Source organism: Scyliorhinus torazame, chromosome 20, assembly GCF_047496885.1.
Source record: "Scyliorhinus torazame isolate Kashiwa2021f chromosome 20, sScyTor2.1, whole genome shotgun sequence".
NCBI lineage: Eukaryota > Metazoa > Chordata > Chondrichthyes > Carcharhiniformes > Scyliorhinidae > Scyliorhinus > Scyliorhinus torazame.
Genome location: NC_092726.1, coordinates 42,735,445 through 42,757,085, shown reverse-complemented (window position 1 = coordinate 42,757,085; position 21,641 = coordinate 42,735,445).

The window sequence follows — 21,641 nt, the reverse complement described above, 5'->3', positions numbered from 1 at the left end:
TAATATCCAGCCGCATTAATACTGTTCCATATCAATATTGTTCCATATCAATACTGTTCCCTATCAATCCTGTTCCATATCAATACTGTACATTTTGATATCCAGCTACATTAATACTTGTCCATATCAATCCTGTTCCAGATCAATACTGTCCATATTAATATCCAGCCACATTAATTCTGTTCCATATTAATAATGTTCCATATCAATCCTGTTCCATATCAATACTGTCCATATTAATACTGTTCCTATTAATACTGTTACATATCAATACTGTGCAATATCAATACTGTTCCACATCAGTACTGTTCCATATCAATACTGTTCCATATTAATATCCAGCCACATTAATCCTTGTCCATATCAATCCTGTTCCATTTCAATATTGTCCATATTAATACTGTTCCATATCAATACTGTTCCATATCATTACTGTCCATATTAATGTCCAGCCACATTAATAATGTTCCATATTAATACTGTTCCATATTAATACTGTTCCATATCAATACTGTTCCATATTAATATCCTGCCACATTAATACTGTTCCATATCAATACTGTTCCATATCAATCCTATTCAATATCAATAATGTTCCATATTAATATCCAGCCACATTAATACTGTTCCATATTAATACTTTTCCATATTAACACTGTTCCATAATAATACTGTTCCATATCAATACTGTCCATATCAATACTGTTCCATCTTAATACTGTTCCACATTAATACTGTTCCACATCAATACTGTTTCAAATCAATCTTGTTCCATATTAATACTGTTCCATATTAATTCTGTTCCATCTCAATATTGTCCCTATTAATACTGTTCCATATTAATACTGTTCCGTATCAATACTGTTCCATATTAATAAAGCCACATTAATACTGTTCCACATTAATACTGTTCCATATCAATACTGTTCCATATCAATACGGTTCCATATTAATATCCATCCCCATTAGTACTGTTCCATATCAATCCTATCAGACCATAAGACCATAAGACATAGGAGCGGAAGTAAGGCCATTCGGCCCATCGAGTCCACTCCACCATTCAATCATGGCTGATTTCAACTCCATTTACCCGCTCTCTCTCCATAGCCCTTAATTCCTCGAGAAATCAAGAATTTATCAACTTCTGTCTTAAAGACACTCAACGTCCCGGCCTCCACCGCCCTCTGTGGCAATGAATTCCACAGACCCACCACTCTATGGCTGAAGAAATTTCTCCTCATCTCTGTTCTAAAGTGACTCCCTTTTATCCTAAGGCTGTGCCCCCGGGTCCTAGTCTCCCCTGCTAATGGAAACAACTTCCCTACATCCACCCTATCTAAGCCATTCATTATCTTGTAAGTTTCTATTAGATCTCCCCTCAACCTCCTAAACTCCAATGAATATAATCCCAGGATCCTCAGACGTTCATCGTATGTTAGGCCTACCATTCCTGGGATCATCCGTGTGAATCTCCGCTGGACCCGCTCCAGTGCCAGTATGTCCTTCCTGAGGTGTGGGGCCCAAAATTGCTCACAGTATTCTAAATGGGGCCTAACTAATGCTTTATAAAGCTTCAGAAGTACATCCCTGCTTTTATATTCCAAGCCACTTGAGATGAATGACAACATTGCATTTGCTTTCTTAATTACGGACTCAACCTGCACGTTTACCTTTAGAGAATCCTGGACTAGGACTCCCAAGTCCCTTTGCACTTCAGCATTATGAATTTGTCACCGTTTAGAAAACAGCCCATGCCTCTATTCTTTTTTCCAAAGTGCAAGACCTCGCACTTGCCCATGTTGAATTTCATCAGCCATTTCTTGGACCACTCTCCTAAACTGTCTAAATCTTTCTTCAGCCTCCCCACCTCCTCCATACTACCTGCCCCTCCACCTATCTTTGTATCATCGGCAAACTTAGCCAGAATGCCCCCAGTCCCGTCATCTAGATCGTTAATATATAAAGAGAACAGCTGTGGCCCCAACACTAAACCCTGCGGGACACCACTCGTCACCGGTTGCCATTCCGAAAAAGAACCTTTTATCCCAACTCTCTGCCTTCTGCCTGACAGCCAATCGTCAATCCATGTTAGTACCTTGCCTCGAATACCATGGGCCCTTATTTTACTCAGCAGTCTCCCGTGAGGCACCTTATCAAAGGCCTTTTGGAAGTCAAGATAGATAACATCCATTGGCTCTCCTTGGTCTAACCTATTTGTTATCTCTTCAAAGAACTCTAACAGGTTTGTCAGGCACGACCTCCCCTCACTAAATCCATGCTGACTTGTCCTAATCTGACCCTGCACTTCCAAGAATTTAGAAATCTCATCCTTAACAATGGATTCTAGAATCTTGCCAACAACCGAGGTTAGGCTAATTGGCCTATAATTTTCCATCTTTTTCCTTGTTCCCTTCTTGAACATGGGGGTTACAACAGCGATTTTCTTCTGGGACTTTCCCTGACTCCAGTGACTTTTGAAAGATCATAACTAACGCCTCCACTATTTCTTCAGCTATCTCCTTTAGAACTCTAGGATGTAGTCCATCTGGGCCCGGAGATTTATCAATTTTTAGACCTCTTAGTTTCTCTAGCACTTTCTCCTTTGTGATGGCTACCATATTCAACTCTGCCCCCTGACTCTCCGAAATTGGTGGGATATTACTCATGTCTTCTACTCTGAAGACTGACGCAAAGTACTTATTTAGTTCCTCAGCTATTTCCTTGTCTCCCATCACAAAATTACCAGCGTCATTTTGGAGCGGCCCAATGTCAACTTTTGCCTCCCGTTTGTTTTTAATGTATTTAAAGAAACTTTTACTATCATTCCTAATGTTACTGGCTAGCCTACCTTCATATTTGATCCTCTCTTTCCTTATTTCTCTCTTTGTTATCCTCTGTTTGTTTTTGTAGCCTTCTCAATCTTCTGACTTCCCACTACTCTTTGTCACATTATAGGCTTTCTCTTTTGCTTTGATGCATTCCCTAACTTCCTTTGTCAGCCATGGCTGCCTAATCCCCCCTCTGATAACCTTTCTTTTCTTTGGGATGAACCTCTGTACTGTGTCCTCAATTACTCCCAGAAACCCCTGCCATTGCTGTTCTACTGTCTTTCCCACTAGGCTCTGCTCCCAGTCGATTTTCGTCAGTTCCTCCCTCATGCCCCTGTAGTTACCTTTATTTAACTGTAACACCTTTACATCTGATTCTACCTTCTTTCTTTCAAATTGGAGATTGAATTCTACCTTATTATGATCACTGCCTCCTAAGTGAGCCCTTACTTTAAGATCTTTAATCAAGTCTGGCTCATTACATAACACTAAGTCCAGAATGGCCTGTTCCCTCGTGGACTCCATCACAAGCAGTTCCAAAAAGCCCTCCTGTAAACATTCAATGAATTCCCTTTCCTTGGGTCCACTGGCAGCATTATTTACCCAGTCCACCTGCATATTGAAGTCCCCCATGATCACTGTGACCTTGCCTTTCTGACATGCACTTTCTATTTCGTGGTGCATTTTGTGCCCCCGGTCCTGGCCACTGTTAGGAGGCCTGTACATAACTCCCATTATGTTTTTTTGCCTTTGTGGTTACTCAACTCTACCCACACAGACTCCACATCATCTGACCCTATGTCATTTAGTGCTATTGATTTAATTTCATTCCTAATTAGCAAGGCAACCCCGCCCCCTCTGCCCACCTCCCTGTCTTTTCGATAGGTTGTGAATCCCTGGATGTTTAAATGCCAGTCCTGAACCCCCTGCAACAATGTCTCTGTGATGCCTACCACATCATACCTGCCAGTCACAATTTGGGCCACAAGCTCATCTACCTTGTTCCGTACACTGCGTGCATTTAAATATAGCACCTTTAATTCTCTATTAACCGTCCCTTTTTGTTTTCTTAGTGTGGTGGACCTCGGTTTACTGAGCCTTTCCATTCACTGTGTCATATTTTGTGGGATGGGGACTATCGTAACCTCTCCTAAGTTTTGACTTTTCGTGCTTTTTTGTATTCCTAAGCAGCTACGCTTCCCACTGATTACTTCACCTCTTGGTTCCCTGACTTTCCCTTCCCCCCCAATCTTTAGTTTAAAGTCCAATTGACCACCCTATTTAATCTTTTCGCAAGAACACTGGTCCCAGCTCGGTTCAGGTGGAGACCAACCCAACGGTATAGGTCCCCCCTGTCCCAAAACTGATGCCAGTATCCCATGAAAAGGAACCCCTCTTTCCCACACCACTCTTTCAATCCTGTTCCATATCAATCCTGTTCCATATCAATACTGTCCATATTAATACTGTTTCATATCAAGGCTGTTCCATTTCAAGACTGTTCCATATCAATACTGTTCCATATCAATACATTTCCATATCATTACTGTCCATATTAATATCCAGCCACATTAATAATGTTCCATATCAATACTGTTCCATATCAATACTGTTCCATATCATTAATGTCCATATTAATATCCAGCCACATTAATAATGTTCCATATCAATACTGATCCATATTAATACTGTTCCATATCAATACTGTCCATATTAATATCCAGCCACATTAATAACGTTCCATATCAATACTGTTCCATATCAATCCTGTTCCATATTAATACTGTTCCATATCAATGCTGTTCCATATCAATACTGCTCCATTTCATTACTGTCCATATTAATATCCAGCCACATTAATACTGTTCCATATTAATGCTGTTCAATATTAATACTGTTCCATATTAATACTGTTCCATATCAATACTGTTCCAAATCAATCCTGTTCCATATCAATACTGTCCATATTAATACTGTTCCATATTAATACTGTTCCATATCAATAATCTTCCATATTAATATCCAGCCACATTAATACTGTTCCATATTAATACTGTTCCATATCAATACTGTTCCATATCAATACTGTTCCTTGTCAATACTGTTCCATATCAATACTGTTCCATAATAATCCTGTTCAGTATCAATACTGTCCATATTAATACTGTTCCATTTTAATACTGTTCCATATCAATACTGTTCCATATGAATACTGTTCCATATTAATATCAAGCCATATTAATACTGTTCCATGTCAATACTGTTCCATAAAAATCCTGTTCAGTATCAATACTGTCCATATTAATACTGTTCCATTTGAATACTGTTCCATATCAATACAGTTCCATATCAATCCTGTCCATATTAATATCTTGCCACATTAATACTGTTCCATATCAATACTGTTCCATATCAACCCTGTTCCATATCAATATTGTTCCATATCAATTGTTCCACATCAATACTGTTCCATATTAATGCTGTTCCATAGCAATACTGTTCGATATCAATACTGTTCCATATCAATACTGTCCATATTAATACTGTTCCAAATCAATACTGTTCCATATCAATACTGTTCCATATCAATACTGTTCATATTAATACTGTTCCATATAAATCATGTTCCATATTAATACGATTCCATATTAATACTGTTCCATATCAATACTGTTCCATATCCATACTGTTCCAATCAATACTGTTCCATATTAATATCCAGCCACATTAATACTGTTCCAATTCAATCCTGTTCCATATCAATACTGTACCATATCAATACTGTTCCATATTAATATCCAGCCACATTAATACTGTTCCATATCATTCCTGTTCCATATCAATACTGTCCATATTAATACTGTTCCATATTAATACTGTTCAATATCAATACTGTTCCATATCAATTCTGTTCCATATCAATACTATCCATATTAATATCCAGCCCCATTAATACTGTTCCATATCAATCCTGTTCCATATCAATACTGTTCCATATCAATACTGTTCCAATCAATACTGTTCCATATTAATATCCAGCCACATTAATTCTGTTCCAAATCAATCCTGTTCCATATCAATTCTGTGTCATATCAATACTGTTCCATATTAATATCCAGCCGCATTAATACTGTTCCATATCAATATTGTTCCATATCAATACTGTTCCCTATCAATCCTGTTCCATATCAATACTGTACATTTTGATATCCAGCTACATTAATACTTGTCCATATCAATCCTGTTCCAGATCAATACTGTCCATATTAATATCCAGCCACATTAATTCTGTTCCATATTAATAATGTTCCATATCAATCCTGTTCCATATCAATACTGTCCATATTAATACTGTTCCTATTAATACTGTTACATATCAATACTGTGCAATATCAATACTGTTCCACATCAGTACTGTTCCATATCAATACTGTTCCATATTAATATCCAGCCACATTAATCCTTGTCCATATCAATCCTGTTCCATTTCAATATTGTCCATATTAATACTGTTCCATATCAATACTGTTCCATATCATTACTGTCCATATTAATGTCCAGCCACATTAATAATGTTCCATATTAATACTGTTCCATATTAATACTGTTCCATATCAATACTGTTCCATATTAATATCCTGCCACATTAATACTGTTCCATATCAATACTGTTCCATATCAATCCTATTCAATATCAATAATGTTCCATATTAATATCCAGCCACATTAATACTGTTCCATATTAATACTTTTCCATATTAACACTGTTCCATAATAATACTGTTCCATATCAATACTGTCCATATCAATACTGTTCCATCTTAATACTGTTCCACATTAATACTGTTCCACATCAATACTGTTTCATATCAATCTTGTTCCATATTAATACTGTTCCATATTAATTCTGTTCCATCTCAATATTGTTCCTATTAATACTGTTCCATATTAATACTGTTCCGTATCAATACTGTTCCATATTAATAAAGCCACATTAATACTGTTCCACATTAATACTGTTCCATATCAATACTGTTCCATATCAATACGGTTCCATATTAATATCGATCCTCATTAGTACTGTTCCATATCAATCCTATCAGACCATAAGACCATAAGACATAGGAGCGGAAGTAAGGCCATTCGGCCCATCGAGTCCACTCCACCATTCAATCATGGCTGATTTCAACTCCATTTACCCGCTCTCTCTCCATAGCCCTTAATTCCTCGAGAAATCAAGAATTTATCAACTTCTGTCTTAAAGACACTCAACGTCCCGGCCTCCACCGCCCTCTGTGGCAATGAATTCCACAGACCCACCACTCTATGGCTGAAGAAATTTCTCCTCATCTCTGTTCTAAAGTGACTCCCTTTTATCCTAAGGCTGTGCCCCCGGGTCCTAGTCTCCCCTGCTAATGGAAACAACTTCCCTACATCCACCCTATCTAAGCCATTCATTATCTTGTAAGTTTCTATTAGATCTCCCCTCAACCTCCTAAACTCCAATGAATATAATCCCAGGATCCTCAGACGTTCATCGTATGTTAGGCCTACCATTCCTGGGATCATCCGTGTGAATCTCCGCTGGACCCGCTCCAGTGCCAGTATGTCCTTCCTGAGGTGTGGGGCCCAAAATTGCTCACAGTATTCTAAATGGGGCCTAACTAATGCTTTATAAAGCTTCAGAAGTACATCCCTGCTTTTATATTCCAAGCCACTTGAGATGAATGACAACATTGCATTTGCTTTCTTAATTACGGACTCAACCTGCAAGTTTACCTTTAGAGAATCCTGGACTAGGACTCCCAAGTCCCTTTGCACTTCAGCATTATGAATTTGTCACCGTTTAGAAAACAGCCCATGCCTCTATTCTTTTTTCCAAAGTGCAAGACCTCGCACTTGCCCATGTTGAATTTCATCAGCCATTTCTTGGACCACTCTCCTAAACTGTCCAAATCTTTCTTCAGCCTCCCCACCTCCTCCATACTACCTGCCCCTCCACCTATCTTTGTATCATCGGCAAACTTAGCCAGAATGCCCCCAGTCCCGTCATCTAGATCGTTAATATATAAAGAGAACAGCTGTGGCCCCAACACTAAACCCTGCGGGACACCACTCGTCACCGGTTGCCATTCCGAAAAAGAACCTTTTATCCCAACTCTCTGCCTTCTGCCTGACAGCCAATCGTCAATCCATGTTAGTACCTTGCCTCGAATACCATGGGCCCTTATTTTACTCAGCAGTCTCCCGTGAGGCACCTTATCAAAGGCCTTTTGGAAGTCAAGATAGATAACATCCATTGGCTCTCCTTGGTCTAACCTATTTGTTATCTCTTCAAAGAACTCTAACAGGTTTGTCAGGCACGACCTCCCCTTACTAAATCCATGCTGACTTGTCCTAATCTGACCCTGCACTTCCAAGAATTTAGAAATCTCATCCTTAACAATGGATTCTAGAATCTTGCCAACAACCGAGGTAAGGCTAATTGGCCTATAATTTTCCATCTTTTTCCTTGTTCCCTTCTAGAACAGGGGGGTTACAACAGCGATTTTCTTCTGGGACTTTCCCTGACTCCAGTGACTTTTGAAAGATCATAACTAACGCCTCCACTATTTCTTCAGCTATCTCCTTTAGAACTCTAGGATGTAGTCCATCTGGGCCCGGAGATTTATCAATTTTTAGACCTCTTAGTTTCTCTAGCACTTTCTCCTTTGTGATGGCTACCATATTCAACTCTGCCCCCTGACTCTCCGGAATTGGTGGGATATTACTCATGTCTTCTACTCTGAAGACTGACGCAAAGTACTTATTTAGTTCCTCAGCTATTTCCTTGTCTCCCATCACAAAATTACCAGCGTCATTTTGGAGCGGCCCAATGTCTACTTTTGCCTCCCGTTTGTTTTTAATGTATTTAAAGAAACTTTTACGATCATTCCTAATGTTACTGGCTAGCCTACCTTCATATTTGATCCTCTCTTTCCTTATTTCTCTCTTTGTTATCCTCTGTTTGTTTTTGTAGCCTTCTCAATCTTCTGACTTCCCACTACTCTTTGTCACATTATAGGCTTTCTCTTTTGCTTTGATGCATTCCCTAACTTCCTTTGTCAGCCATGGCTGCCTAATCCCCCCTCTGATAACCTTTCTTTTCTTTGGGATGAACCTCTGTACTGTGTCCTCAATTACTCCCAGAAACTCCTGCCATTGCTGTTCTACTGTCTTTCCCACTAGGCTCTGCTCCCAGTCGATTTTCGTCAGTTCCTCCCTCATGCCCCTGTAGTTACCTTTATTTAACTGTAACACCTTTACATCTGATTCTACCTTCTTTCTTTCAAATTGGAGATTGAATTCTACCTTATTATGATCACTGCCTCCTAAGTGAGCCCTTACTTTAAGATCTTTAATCAAGTCTGGCTCATTACATAATACTAAGTCCAGAATGGCCTGTTCCCTCGTGGACTCCATCACAAGCAGTTCCAAAAAGCCCTCCTGTAAACATTCAATGAATTCCCTTTCCTTGGGTCCACTGGCAGCATTATTTACCCAGTCCACCTGCATATTGAAGTCCCCCATGATCACTGTCACCTTGCCTTTCTGACATGCACTTTCTATTTCGTGGTGCATTTTGTGCCCCCGGTCCTGGCCACTGTTAGGAGGCCTGTACATAACTCCCATTATGTTTTTTTTGCCTTTGTGGTTCCTCAACTCTACCCACACAGACTCCACATCATCTGACCCTATGTCATTTAGTGCTATTGATTTAATTTCATTCCTAATTAACAAGGCGACCCCGCCCCCTCTGCCCACCTCCCTGTCTTTTCGATAGGTTGTGAATCCCTGGATGTTTAAATGCCAGTCCTGAACCCCCTGCAACAATGTCTCTGTGATGCCTACCACATCATACCTGCCAGTCACAATTTGGGCCACAAGCTCATCCACCTTGTTCCGTACACTGAGTGCATTTAAATATAGCACCTTTAATTCTCTATTGACCGTCCCTTTTTGTTTTCTTAGTGTGGTGGACCTTGGTTTACTGAGCCTTTCCATACACTGTGTCATATTTTGTGGGATGGGGACTATCGTAACCTCTCCTGAGTTTTGTCTTTTCGTGCTTTTTTGTATTCCTAAGCAGCTACGCTTCCCACTGATTACTTCACCTCTTGGTTCCCTGACTTTCCCTTCCCCCCCAATCTTTAGTTTAAAGTCCAATTGACCACCCTATTTATTCTTTTCGCAAGAACACTGGTCCCAGCTCGGTTCAGGTGGAGACCAACCCAACGGTATAGGTCCCCCCTGTCCCAAAACTGATGCCAGTGTCCCATGAAAAGGAACCCCTCTTTCCCACACCACTCTTTCAATCCTGTTCCATATCAATCCTGTTCCATATCAATACTGTCCATATTAATACTGTTTCATATCAAGGCTGTTCCATTTCAAGACTGTTCCATATCAATACTGCTCCATATCAATACATTTCCATATCATTACTGACCATATTAATATCCAGCCACATTAATAATGTTCCATATCAATACTGTTCCATATCAATACTGTTCCATATCATTAATGTCCATATTAATATCCAGCCTCATTAATAATGTTCCAGATCAATACTGATCCATATTAATACTGTTCCATATCAATACTGTCCATATTAATATCCAGCCACATTAATAACGTTCCATATCAATACTGTTCCATATCAACCCTGTTCCAGATCAAAACTGTTCCATATTAATACTTTTCCATATCAATGCTGTTCCATATCAATACTGTTCCATTTCATTACTGTCCATATTAATATCCAGCCACATTAATACTGTTCCATATTAACACTGTTCAATATTAATACTGTTCCATATTAATACTGTTCCATATCAATACTGTTCCATATTAATCCTGTTCCATATCAATACTGTCCATATTAATACTGTTCCATATTAATACTGTTCCATATCAATAATCTTCCATATTAATATCCAGCCACATTAATACTGTTCCATATTAATACTGTTCCATATCAATACTGTTCCATATCAATACTGTTCCTTGTCAATACTGTTCCATATCAATACTGTTCCATAATAATCCTGTTCAGTATCAATACTGTCCATATTAATACTGTTCCATTTTAATACTGTTCCATATCAATACTGTTCCATATTAATATCCAGCCATATTAATACTGTTCCATATCAATACTGTTTCATATTAATACTGTTCCGTATCAATACTGTTCATATCAATCCTGCTCCATATCAATACTGTTCCATATACACAGATACAAAGTAGCAAAGATCAGTGGGAGACTAGAGGAGTGGGAAATCTTTAGGGGGCAATAGAAAGCTACTAAAAAGCTATAAAGAAGAGTAAGATAGATTATGAGCGTAAACTTGCTCAGAATATAAAAACAGATAGTAAAAGTTGCTAGAAATACATAAAACAAAAAAGAGTGGCTAAGGTAAATATTGGTCCTTTAGAGGATGAGAAGGGAGATTTAATAATGGGAGATGAGGAAATGGCTGAGGAACTGAACAGGTTTTTTTGGTCGGTCTTCACAGTGGAAGACACAAATAACATGTCAGTGACTGATGGAAATGAGGCTATGACAGGTGAGGACCTTGAGAGGATTGTTATCACCAAGGAGGTAGTGATGGGCAAGCTAATGGGCCTAAAGGTAGACAAGTCTCCTGGACCTGATGGAATGCATCCCAGAGTGCTAAAAGAGATGGCTAGGGAAATTGCAAATGCACTAGTGATAATTTACCAAAATTCACTAGACTCTGGGGTGGTCCCGGCGGATTGGAAATTAGCAAACGTGACACCACTGTTTAAAAAAAGAGGTAGGCAGAACGCGGGTAATTATAGGCCTGTGAGCTTAACTTGGGTAGTGAGGAAGATGCTGGAATCTATCATCAAGGAATAAATAGTGAGGCATCTGGATGGAAATTGTCCCATTGGGCAGACGCAGCATGGGTTCATAAAGGGCAGGTCGTGCCTAACTAATTTAGTGGAATTTTTTGAGGACATGAACAGTGCGGTAGATAACGGGGAGCCAATGGATGTGGTATATCTGGATTTCCAGAAAGCCTTTGACAAGGTGCCACACAAAAGGTTGTTGCATAAGATAAAGATGCATGGCATTAAGGGGAAAGGAGTAGCACGGATAGAGGATTGGTTAATTAATAGAAAACAAAGAGTGGGGATTAATGGGTGTTTCTCTGATTGGCAATCAGTAGCTAGTGGTGTCCCTCAGGGATTAGTGTTGGGCCCACAACTGTTCACAATTTACATCGATGATTTGGAGTTGGGGACCAAGGGCAATGTGTCCAAGTTTGCAGACGACACTAAGATAAGTGGGAAAGCAAAACGTGCAGAGGATACTGGAAGTCTGCAGAGGGATTTGTATAGGCCAAGTGAATGGGCTAGGGTCTGGCAGATAGAATACAATGTTGACAAATGTGAGGTTATCTATTTTGGTAGGAATAACAACAAAAGGGATTGTTATTTAAATGATAAAATATTAAAACATGCTGCTGTGCAGAGAGACCTGGGTGTGCTAGTGCATGAGTCGCAAAAAGTTGGTTTTCAGGTGCAACTGGTGATTAAGAAGGCAAATGGAATTTTGTCCTTCATTGCTAGAGGGATGGAGTTTCAGACTAGGGAGGTTCTGCTGCAATTATATAAGGTGTTAGTGAGGCCACACCTGGAGTATTGTGTTCAGTTTTGGTCTCCTTACTTGAGAAAGGACGTACTGGCACTGGAGGGTGTGCAGAGGAGATTCACTAGGTTAATCCCAGAGCTGAAGGGGTTGGATTACGAGGAGAGGTTGAGTAGACTGGGACTGTACTCGTTGGAATTTAGAAGGATGAGGGGGGATCTTATAGAAACATATAAGATTATGAAGGGAATAGGTAGGATAGATGCGGGCAGGTTGTTTCCACTGGCGGGTGAAAGCAGAACTAGGGGGCGTAGCCTCAAAATAAGGGGAAGTAGATTTAGGACTGAGCTTAGGAGGAACGTCTTCACCCAAAGGGTTGTGAATCTATGGAATTCCTTGCCCAGTAAAGCAGTAGAGGCTCCTTCAGTAAATATTTTTAAGATAAAGATAGATAGTTTTTTGAAGAATAAAGGGATTAAGGGTTATGGTGTTCGGGCCGGAAAGTGAGCTGAGTCCACAAAAGATCAGCCATGATCTCATTGAATGGCGGAGCAGGCTCGAGGGGCCAGATGGCCTACTCCTGCTCCTAGTTCTTATGTTCTTATATCAATACTGTTCCATATCAATCCTGTTCCATATCAATACTGTCAATATTAATACTGTTCTATATCAATACTGTTCAATATCACTGCTGTTCATATCAATCCTGCTCCATATCAATACTATCCATATTAATACTGTTCCATATCAATTGTTCGATAGCAATACTGTTCCATATTAATATCCAGCCACATTAATACTGTTCCATATCAATACTTTTCCATATTAATACTGTTCTATATCAATACTGTTCGACATCAATACTGTTCCATATCAATACTGTTCATATCAATCATGTTCCATATTAATACGATTCCATATTAATACTGTTCAAAATCAATACTGTTCCATATCAATACTGTTCCATATCAATACTGTTCCATATTAATATCCAGCTACATTAATACTGTTCCAAATCAATCCTGTACCATATCAATACTGTTCCATATCAATACTGTTCCATATTAATATCCAGCCACATTAATACTGTTCCATATCAATCCTGTTCAATATCTATACTGTCCATATTAATACTGTTCCATATTAATACTGTTCTATATCAATACTGTTCCATATCAATACTGTTCCATATCAATACTGTTCTATATTAATATCCAGCCACATTAATACTGTTCCATATCAATCCTGTTCCATATCAATACTGTCCATATTAATATTGTTCCATATTAATACTGTTCGATATCAATACTGTTGCATATCAATCCTGTTCCATATCAATACTATCCATATTTATATCCAGAACCCATTAATACTGTTCCATATCAATCCTGTTCCATATCAATACTGTCCATATTAATATTGTTCCATATTAATACTGTTCGATATCAATACTGTTCCATATCAATACTGTTCCATATCAATACTGTTCCATATTAATATCCAGCCACATTAATACTGTTCCAAATCAATCCTGTTCCATATCAATACTGTTCCATATCAATACTGTTCCATATTAATATCCAGCCGCATTAATACTGTTCCATATCAATCCTGTTCAATATCTATACTGTCCATATTAATACTGTTCCATATTAATACTGTTCTGTATCAATACTGTTCCATATCAATACTGTTCCATATCAATCATGTTCCATGTTAATACGATTCCATATTAATACTGTTCCATATCAATACTGTTCCATATCAATACTGTTCCATATCAATACTGTTCCATATTAATATCCAGCCACATTAATACTGTTCCAAATCAATCCTGTTCCATATCAATACTGTTCCATATCAATACTGTTCCATATTAATATCCAGCCACATTAATACTGTTCCATATCAATCCTGTTCCATATCAATACTGTCCATATTAATATTGTTCCATATTAATACTGTTCGATATCAATACTATTGCATATCAATCCTGTTCCATATCAATACTGTCCATATTAATACTGGTCCATATCAAGACTGTTCCATTTCAAGACTGTTCCATATCAATACTGTTCCATATCAATACAGTTCCATGTCAATACTGTCCATATTAATATCCAGCCACATTAATACTGTTCCATATCAATACTGTTCCATATCAATCGTGTTCCATTTCAATACTGTCCATATTAATACTGTTCCATATCAGTACTGTTCCATATTAATATCCAGCCACATTAATACTGTTCCATATTAATACTGTTCCATATCAATATTGTTCTATATCAATACAGTTCCCTATCAAATGTGTTCCATATCATTCCTGTCCATATTAATATCTAGCCACATTAATACTGTTCCATATCAATACAGTTCCATATCAACCCTGTTCCATATCAATTGTTCGATATCAATACTGTTCCGTATTAATATCCAGCCACATTAATACTGTTCCATATCAATACTGTTCCATATTAATACTGTTCCATATCAATACTGTTCGATGTCAATACTGTTCCATATCAATACTGTTCCATATAAATCATGTTCCATATTAATAGGATTCCACATTAATACTGTTCCATATCAATACTGTTCCATATCAATACTGTTCCATATCAATACTGTTCCATATTAATATCCAGCCACATTAATAGTGTTCCAAATCAATCCTGTTCCATATCAATACTGCTCCATATCAATACTGTTCCATATTAATATCCAGCCACATTAATACTGTTCCATATCATTCCTGTTCCATATCAATACTGTTCCATATTAATACTGTTCTATATCAATACTGTTCCATATCAATCCTGTTCCATATCAATACTATCCATATTAATATCCAGCCCCATTAATACTGTTCCATATCAATCCTGTTCCATATCAATCCTGTTCCATATCAATACTGTCCATATTAATACTGTTTCATATCAAGACTGTTCCATTTCAAGACTGTTCCATATCAACTACTGTTCCATATCAATACAGTTCCATATCAATACTGTCCATATTAATATCCAGCCTCATTAATACTGTTCCATATCAATACTGTTCCATATCAATCATGTTCCAGATCAATACTGTCCATATTAATACTGTTCCATATCAATACTGCTCCATATTAATATACAGCCACATTAATACTGTTCCATATTAATACTGTTCCATATCAATATTGTTACATATCAATACTACTGCGTATCAATCCTATTCCATATCAATACAGCCCATATTAATATCCAGCCACATTACTACTGTTCCATATCAATACTGCTCCATATTAATACTGTTCCTGATCAATATTGTTTCATATTAATACTGTTCCATATCAATACTGTTCCATATTAATATCCAGCCACATTAATACTGTTCCATATTAATACTGTTTCATATTAATACTGCTCCATATCAATACAGTTCCATATCAATACTGTTCCTTATCAATACTGTTCCATATCAATACGGTCCATATTAATACTGTTCCATTTTAATACTGTTCCATATCAATACTGTTCCATACGAATACTGTTTCATATTAATAGCCAGCCACATTAATACTGTTCCATATCAATACTGTTCCATATCAATACTGTTCCATATTAATATCCAGCTACATTAATACTGTTCCAAATCAATCCTGTACAATATCAATACTGTTCCATATCAATACTGTTCCATATTAATATCCAACCACATTAATACTGTTCCATATCAATCCTGTTCAATATCTATACTGTCCATATTAATACTGTTCCATATTAATACTGTTCTATATCAATACTGTTCCATATCAATACTGTTCCATATCAATACTGTTCTATATTAATATCCAGCCACATTAATACTGTTCCATATCAATCCTGTTCCATATCAATACTGTCCATATTAATATTGTTCCATATTAATACTGTTCGATATCAATACTGTTGCATATCAATCCTGTTCCATATCAATACTATCCATATTTATATCCAGAACCCATTAATACTGTTCCATATCAATCCTGTTCCATATCAATACTGTCCATATTAATATTGTTCCATATTAATACTGTTCGATATCAATACTGTTCCATATCAATACTGTTCCATATCAATACTGTTCCATATTAATATCCAGCCAAATTAATACTGTTCCAAATCAATCCTGTTCCATATCAATACTGTTCCATATCAATACTGTTCCATATTAATATCCAGCCGCATTAATACTGTTCCATATCAATCCTGTTCAATATCTATACTGTCCATATTAATACTGTTCCATATTAATACTGTTCTGTATCAATACTGTTCCATATCAATACTGTTCCATATCAATCATGTTCCATGTTAATACGATTCCATATTAATACTGTTCCATATCAATACTGTTCCATATCAATACTGTTCCATATCAATACTGTTCCATATTAATATCCAACCACATTAATACTGTTCCAAATTAATCCTGTTCCATATCAATACTGTTCCATATCAATACTGTTCCATATTAATATCCAGCCACATTAATACTGTTCCATATCAATCCTGTTCCATATCAATACTGTCCATATTAATATTGTTCCATATTAATACTGTTCGATATCAATACTGTTGCATATCAATCCTGTTCCATATCAATACTATCCATATTAATATCAAGAACCTATTAATACTGTTCCATATCAATCCTGTTCCATATCCATCCTGTTCCATATCAATACTGTCCATATTAATACTGGTCCATATCAAGACTGTTCCATTTCAAGACTGTTCCATATCAATACTGTTCCATATCAATACAGTTCCATGTCAATACTGTCCATATTAATATCCAGCCACATTAATACTGTTCCATATCAATACTGTTCCATATAAATCATGTTCCATATTAATAGGATTCCATATTAATACTGTTCCATATCAATACTGTTCCATATCAATACTGTTCCATATCAATACTGTTCCATATTAATATCCAGCCACATTAATAGTGTTCCAAATCAATCATGTTCCATATCAATACTGCTCCATATCAATACTGTTCCATATTAATATCCAGCCACATTAATACTGTTCCATATCATTCCTGTTCCATATCAATACTGTCCATATTAATACTGTTCCATATTAATACTGTTCTATATCAATAATGTTCCATATCAATCCTGTTCCATATCAATACTATCCATATTAATATCCAGCCCCATTAATACTGTTCCATATCAATCCTGTTCCATATCAATCCTGTTCTATATCAATACTGTTCCATATCAATCCTGTTCCATATCAATACTATCCATATTAATATCCAGCCCCATTAATACTGTTCCATATCAATCCTGTTCCATATCAATCCTGTTCCATATCAATACTGTCCATATTAATACTGTTTCATATCAAGACTGTTCCATTTCAAGACTGTTCCATATCAACTACTGTTCCATATCAATACAGTTCCATATCAATACTGTCCATATTAATATCCAGCCTCATTAATACTGTTCCATATCAATACTGTTCCATATCAATCATGTTCCAGATCAATACTGTCCATATTAATACTGTTCCATATCAATACTGCTCCATATTAATATACAGCCACATTAATACTGTTCCATATTAATACTGTTCCATATCAATATTGTTACATATCAATACTACTGCGTATCAATCCTATTCCATATCAATACAGCCCATATTAATATCCAGCCACATTACTACTGTTCCATATCAATACTGCTCCATATTAATACTGTTCCTGATCAATATTGTTTCATATTAATACTGTTCCATATCAATACTGTTCCATATTAATATCCAGCCACATTAATACTGTTCCATATTAATACTGTTTCATATTAATACTGTTCCATATCAATACAGTTCCATATCAATACTGTTCCTTATCAATACTGTTCCATATCAATACTGTTCCATATCAATACGGTCCATATTAAAACTGTTCCATTTTAATACTGTTCCATATCAATACTGTTCCATACGAATACTGTTTCATATTAATAGCCAGCCACATTAATACTGTTCCATATCAATACTGTTCCATAGTAATACTGTTCAGTAGCAATACTGTTCATTTCAATCCTGCTCCCGATCAATACTGTTCCATATCAATACTGTTCCATATCAATCCTGTTCCATATCAATACTGTCCATATTAATACTGTTCCATATCAATACTGTTCCATATCAGTCATGTTCCATATCAATCCTGCTCCATATCAATCCTGTTCCATATCAATACTGTTCTATATCAATACTGTTCATATCAATCCTGCTCCATATCAATAATATCCATATTAAGACTGTTCCATATCAATACTGTTCGATATCAATACTGTTCCATATCAATGCTGTCCATATTAATACTGTTCCATCTCAATGCTGTTCCATATCAATTCTGTTCCATATCACAACTATCCATATTAATTTCCAGCCCCATTAATACTGTTCCATATCAATCCTGTTCCATATCAATCCTGTTCCGTATCAATACTGTCCATATTAATATTGGTCCATAAGACTGTTCCATTTCAAGACTGTTCCATATCGATATTGTTCCATATCAATACAGTTCCATATCAATACTGTCCATATTAATATCCAGCCACATTAATACTGTTCCATATCAATACTGTTCCATATCAATCGTGTTCCATATCAGTACTGTTCCATATTAATATCCAGCCACATTAAAACTGTTCCATATTAATACTGTTCCATATTAATATAATTCCATATCAATACTGTTCGATATCAAACGTGTTCATTATAAATCCTGTCCATATTAATATCTAGCCACATTAATACTGTTCCATATCAATACTGTTCCATATCAATACTGTTCCTTTTCAATACTTTTCCATATCACTACTGTTCCATATCAATACTGCTCCATATCAACCCTGTTCCATATCAATACTGTCCATATTAATGCTGTTTCATTTTAATACTGTTCCATATCAATACTGTTCCATATCAATACTGTTCCATATTAATATCCAGCCAGATTAATACTGTTCCATATCAATACTGTTCCATATCAATACGGTCCATATTAATACTGTTCCATTATAATACTGTTCCATATCAATACTGTTCCATATGAATACTGTTCCATATAAATATTCAGCCACATTAATACTGTTCCATATCAATAGTGTTCCATATTAATACTGTTCAGTATCAATACTGTTCATAGCAATCCTGCTCCATATCAATAATGTTTCATATCAATTCTGTTCCATATCAATCCTGTTCCATATCAATACTGTCAATATTAATACTGTTCCATATCAATACTGTTCCATATCAATCATGTTCCATATCAATCCTGCTCCATATCAATACTGTTCCATATCAATACTGTTTCATATCAATCCTATTCCATATCAATACTGTTCCAAATAATTACTGTTCAATATCAATACTGTTCCATATCAATACTGTTCCATATTAATATCCAGCCACATTCATACTGTTCCATATAAACCCTGTTCCATATCAATACTGTCCATGTTAATACTGTTCCATATCAACACTGTTCCATATCAATACTGTTCCATATCAATCATGTTCCATATCAATCCTGCTCCATATCAGTACTGTTCCATATCAATACTGTTCCATATCAATCCTGTTCCACATCAATACTGTTCTATATCAATACTGTTCATATCAATCCCGCTCCATATCAATGCTATCCATATTAATACTGTTCCATATCAATACTGTTCGATATCAATACTGTTCCATATAAATACTATCCATATTAATACTGTTCCATATCGATATTGTTCCATATCAATACTGTTCCATATCAATCATGTTCCATATCATTAATGTCCATATTAATACTGATCCATATCAAGACTGTTCCATTTCAAGACTGTTCCATATCAATACTGTTCCATATGAATCCTGTTCCATATCAATACTGTCCATGTTAATACTGTTCCATATCAATCCTGCTCCATATCAATACTCTTCCATATCAACACTGTTCCATATCAATCCTGTTCCATATCAATACTGATCTATATCAGTACTGTTCATCTCAATACTGCTCCATATCAATACTATCCATATCAATACTGTTCCATATGAATACTGTTCCATATAAATATTCAGCCACATTAATACTGTTCCATATCAATAGTGTTCCATATTAATACTGTTCAGTATCAATACTGTTCATAGCAATCCTGCTCCATATCAATAATGTTTCATATCAATACTGTTCCATATCAATCCTGTTCCATATCAATACTGTCCATATTAATACTGTTCCATATCAATACTGTTCCATATCAATCATGTTCCATATCAATCCTGCTCCATATCAATACTGTTCCATATCAATACTGTTTCATATCAATCCTATTCCATATCAATACTGTTCCAAATAATTACTGTTCAATATCAATACTGTTCCATATCAATACTGTTCCATATTAATATCCAGCCACATTCATACTGTTCCATATAAACCCTGTTCCATATCAATACTGTCCATGTTAATACTGTTCCATATCAACACTGTTCCATATCAATACTGTTCCATATCAATCATGTTCCATATCAATCCTGCTCCATATCAATACTGTTCCATATCAATACTGTTCCATATCAATCCTGTTCCACATCAATACTGTTCTATATCAATACTGTTCATATCAATCCCGCTCCATATCAATGCTATCCATATTAATACTGTTCCATATCAATACTGTTCGATATCAATACTGTTCCATATAAATACTATCCATATTAATACTGTTCCATATCGATATTGTTCCATATCAATACTGTTCCATATCAATCATGTTCCATATCATTAATGTCCATATTAATACTGATCCATATCAAGACTGTTCCATTTCAAGACTGTTCCATATCAATACTGTTCCATATGAATCCTGTTCCATATCAATACTGTCCATGTTAATACTGTTCCATATCAATCCTGCTCCATATCAATACTCTTCCATATCAACACTGTTCCATATCAATCCTGTTCCACATCAATACTGATCTATATCAGTACTGTTCATCTCAATACTGCTCCATATCAATACTATCCATATTAATACTGTTCCATATCAATACTGTTCGATATCAATACTGTTCCATATCAATACTTTC